Source organism: Otolemur garnettii, unplaced genomic scaffold (assembly GCF_000181295.1).
Source record: "Otolemur garnettii isolate 467f Iridium unplaced genomic scaffold, OtoGar3 scaffold00037, whole genome shotgun sequence".
Taxonomy (NCBI): domain Eukaryota; kingdom Metazoa; phylum Chordata; class Mammalia; order Primates; family Galagidae; genus Otolemur; species Otolemur garnettii.
Genome location: NW_003852432.1, coordinates 6453390 through 6458573, shown reverse-complemented (window position 1 = coordinate 6458573; position 5184 = coordinate 6453390). Strand labels below are relative to the sequence as shown.

Here is a 5184-nt window from a genome sequence, read left to right as displayed (position 1 = left end):
ATACTTATCAAGGGAAGCACACAATATGAAGAAATTTCAATAATAACATTTCCACCTACCTGAATGTTCCTTGATTTATAAAACAAACCCCCAATGATCTTTACAATATAATATCTTCCTTCACTATAATAGTTGGAGATTTTAACACCCCTTTTATAGTACTAGACAGATCCTCTAAGCAGAAACTAATCAAAGAAGCAATGGACTTAAACATGACCCTAGAAAAAATGGACTTAACAAAACGTATATAGGACATTGCATCCTAACAAAACTGAATATACATTCTTCTCATCAGCTCACAGGTCATCCTCCAATATCGATCATATATTAAGGCACAAATCTAAGCTCAACATATTCAAAAGAATAGAAATATTTCTTGTATCTTCTTGGACCATCACAGAATAAAAGCTGAACTCAACAACAATAGAAATCTTCATTCCCAAATAAAGTCATGGAAACTAAATAACCTTATGCTAAATGACAAGACAACTGGGTTAAAGATGAAATTAAGAAGGAAATGATTAGATTTCCTGAACAAAATGATCATAAAGCCACAAGCTATCAAAGCCTATGGGATATCACAAAATCAGTCCTAAGAGAGAAATTTATGGCATTAGACACCTTCATCAAGGAAACAGAAAGAGAGATAACCTGAAAGGCCATCTCAAGCAACTGGAAAAAGAAGGTATACTTCTACCCAGTCTTGTGCTTGCTGTGAGGACACTGTTTAATGTATCTGATTATCATTTAAATCCAATAGCATATAAAATGATAAAAGATGGAGCCACCTAAGGGCACTGATCTTAGCACAGTGACTCATACTCCATTGAATTGAGTTTGCAACTCTTCCTCTTATGAAAAGGAAGGAGTAGGTGGAGGAGGACAAAGTAAGAGGTCAGAAGACCTTACTTTAATATTCCTCTGATGTGAGAATACAACATGACACACAATTGTCATGCCTATGAACAGAGGCAGGAACAGGTAAGAAAAGGAAATGCTTCCATTCTTCCACAGTAGCTAACCATCCCAAGGATTTCAATAGAAATCCTTTGTCTAAAAAGAGCACCTATTGCATGTTAATTCTTAGGCTTATTTTAAATGACTAGCAAATACAATTATTATCAGGCATCAGTATTTTTAAAGTGAAAACAAGGCCAGTAGACATGGTTTTCAAGGAAATTCAGGTATGATGAAACAAAAGAAGAGCGGTAACCAGATGTTCATTGCAATTTGTTCTTGAATATTACAAATGAAATTGTCCATGTTCTACCTCATGAGCTGGCACAAATATCCCAGACCATGAGATACTGCTCTGTATTTGCTCCCAATTGTGTCCCAAATTTAAGCAACTTCTCATTTTGAGAGAGAATGGGCTGAGTCCTGCACTAGCTGCCCTGAGTTCACATAAGATTTAAAGCCAGCAAGTTTTGTTCCTGAAACCAATGACTTTCACTTCAGTATGGGAATGAAAGACAGGGACATTTAAAGAGCTGAACTTGGACTTGGTGGTTTTGAATGTTCACAGAAAGCAGCACAGGGACAGCTGCTGGAGGCCACTCACTAGACGTCGTGAAGGGTGCCAGTGTGGAAGAATTCTGATGTGCCAGTATCCTCAGTCTACATTGTGTTCCATTCTTTTGCAATCTCAGAAAAAAAATGGTATTAAGAGAAAATATTTGGTGAAATAAGAAGATCGTTTTCCACTTTCAGTAACCAACATGTAGTAAGATGGACATCTTGTTCTACAAAATACAAAGTTTGATGGTCTCAAAGAAGCATGTGCCTATTTAAAGTCAATCCTAAATAAAAACAGACCTGAGTGGATATGAAAGTATTTGTTAGTGTCAGAAGGGTCAAAAAATGGCAGTTTATTCATCTGTGTGTCACTTGTTTTATACTAAGCCTCATGCTTTTTTGGGAACTGTTCAATAATCACATTGTTAGCCACATGAAGTCCTACTCTTACAGATACTCACAAACAGCTACGACTTTGTGAATGATACCTTGTCTCTTAAGAATAGCTCAGCTGGAGCCCACTACCAATACTTGATTAACCACAAGGAGAAATACCAAGCACAAGACATCCTCCTTTTACTGTTGGTAAAGACCACTCCTGAGAACCATGCTTGACATTCTGCAATTAGAGAAACTTGAGGCAACGAGAAGTATGTCCAGTCTCAACTCAATGTCAACATCAAAACACTGTTTGCCTTAGGAACTCCTAATCCACAGAAGAGAATTTGTTTGGAAAGAACAAATTTATCCATGATAAAATAGAGCAAGACTTTGCAGATTCTTTCTACAATCTTACTCTTAAATTACTTATGCAGTTCAGTTGGCAAATACCTTTTGTCCACATGCCAAATTCCTTATGATTGCTGATGATGACATATTTATTCACATGCTAAATCTTTTTGAATACTTTCAAAGTTTAGCACAAATCAGTGTTCAAGACCTCTGAATTAGTCGTGTTCATCGTGGTGCCCCTCCTGTTACAGATAAAAGCAGCAAATACTACGTCTCCTATGATATGTACCAGCAGCCAGCTTACCCTGACTACGCTGCTAGGGCTGCCTGTGTAACATCTGGTGATGTAGCTGCCAAAATGTATGTGGCAGCACAGACACATAATTCCAGCCTTTGCATAGACGATGTGTTCATGGGCTTCTGTGCGAATAAAATGGGGATAGTACCACAATACCATGGTTTTTTTCTGGGGAAGGTGAAAACTCCTTATCATCCCTGCATCTGTGAGAATGATGACATCTCATGGGCAGGTATAGGATCTTCACTCCTTTGGAAGAATGCTACAGATCTGAAGTAAAAAACGTTGCACAAGGTTTTTTTGGTCGGCTCTACTGCAGGTTAATTAAAATAGTTCTCCTTTGTAAATTTGCCTCTGTGGACACATATCCTAGTTGGGCTGCATTTGTCTAACAGCACTTGAATTTTGTATGTTTTCACTGTCACTGAGCCAAACCTGCGCAGGAAACTTTCAATGTTTGTTTACCTTAAGTAAAATGAATATAAGAGACCAAAGAAATACTTTGAAAGGCCAGTCTATTGGAATGTTTCTTTGATTCTAATCAATCAAAGTTATATAATCTAATATAACTTACCTACTTTGTTGCCTAAATTCATTTCAAGGAATTCATATTTAGAAAAGTGTACATTATTAATGAAAACAAAACTGAAGGGAAATTCAATTATCATTTAATGGCTCATGTATTTGAGGTGGTGAGAGGTTAAGAAGCCTCCCTGTTAGATAACTGCTTTTGGAAAGTACCATTTTCAAAGAAATGAATATATTGTTAGACCAGGTATACGAGTTAATTTTTGTTAAGGAGCATTTGCCGGAGGTGGTAGGAGAAGGGAAAGGTTAGCATAGAAGAGAGTAACTGCATCTGGTGAAAGAAAGTCTCTTAGGAGACAGAGGAAAACGTACACCATTCATTATAAACAGCCAAAGTGGGTATTGTAAATCCATGTATCTATTTTTACCTTCATGGTGTTGGAGTCATTTAAAATTACATGTATATCTTTTTTTCAAAGTTTAATGTGAACCTTGAAAAAAGTTATTAGCTCTGTCTTAGCTAGTACTTTTTCCTTTATTATTATTTTTAGAAAATGACACAAAACATGGATAGTTTATTGCTAGTAGGGCCCTTCTTTAGGGAGAAATCATTGTGAAATTAAAGTAGCTGGATTTAATTTAATTTTTCAACTGGTTTTTAGGTATTCAATATTGGTCTGAACTTCAGGTAGTTATTTGAATGTAGTTTACACGGAGGAATATAACAACGGGAACTTCAAAAGGAAATGTAGACCATTAGAAGTCTCTTTTCTCCACAATAAAATTTTAGTGGCTACATCATTGTACTGATTACTAAAATTAGCTTACCCCTCTCAACAAGGTCTCTTAAATGCTATAGTACTTTGTTCCAAGTTCAGAGTTTTAAATTGGGAGTATTAAACATCAAGGCCATCATATCTAAGACAATCTATTTCTTCATCAAATAACTATCAGAAGTAATCTTCATAGTTTACATATTGCAGACTTGTGGGCAGAGTAACAGTGATGGAAAAGTTGCCAGAATGAGGTGAAAACATTTGTAAAGCTACATGGTTCCTGTAACCATAGGGATGTGGCTGAGATTTAATAAAGTAAGTGATGTTTGTTTTACGAAGGAGGATAAAATGTAGCTGTGGTGCAAACTACCTCCTCGACTACAGAATTAGATAACACGAAGGCCGAAATAATAACTTCAGCAAAAGTCACTGGACTGATTGTAAAACCTTGACTGCACAGGTACCTGTTAAGGAAAATAAGATATCTCATTTAATAAGATGATGTCTGAAACATGCAAAGCAAAACTAAGGAAGGTTCTCAATATACCAACTGGATTATCATATTGACAATTTTTTTAGCAGGTAGCTTTCTGAAAATGTTTACAGAAATTTTTTTTCTGTTTTGATATTTGAGGTTTGTTTACATTGCTTAGATAATTTAGTATCTTTAATGTCAGAATGAGACATTAGCAGTATCTCATATTATAAGTTATATTTACATTTAGAGTGGAGTCAAGATTTTAGGGCATTACGGTTTAAATTTTCTAACTAATTTAAAAAACATGAGAACAAAAAGCACATTTGACAAAAAACAGGCTTATGATTAATTTTTGTTAGTTTATTCATTAATAACCTTTTTTGCCTCTTGACCATACATACTCTGTGTATCTATTGTTGGAACTATTTAAATTTTGCCATTGGTTGAAAACAACAGGGCCACTGGCTGTGAACGCGATCTTGTTTACACCAGTCCTTTTGTGAAATAGCTATTTATTTGAATGAGCTCTCCTGAACTGCACTGTTCTTTTCATTTTTACTATAACAGAAGACAGCAGGTTTAAATTTTAAGGAAATCTCAAGGCACTTCCTTTTTTTTATAAGAAGGAAATTGCTAGATGATTCCGTCATCAGACTTAAAAGTACTGAGAATAGGATTTATAAATAAGAGGGTTCCAACCTTTTAGAAAAGAAGGAAAAAACATTTTGGTTCTCTAATGCAGGGCTTTCTTTTCTAAAAATGTCCACAAAGGGAAAATAATCACAGTGAATGGCCACTTGAGTAGAAGACGATTATACACATATTTTATTTAATAAAATATTATTAATTTTTTTTTT

The 5184-nt window shown here is 35.3% G+C and overlaps 1 pseudogene; it reads left to right on the top strand.

Annotated features, from left to right (window-relative positions):
* Nucleotides 1–1825: 1825 nt before the first annotated feature.
* On the top strand, nucleotides 1826–2937 carry LOC100943229 (annotated as a pseudogene).
* Nucleotides 2938–5184: the final 2247 nt, after the last annotated feature.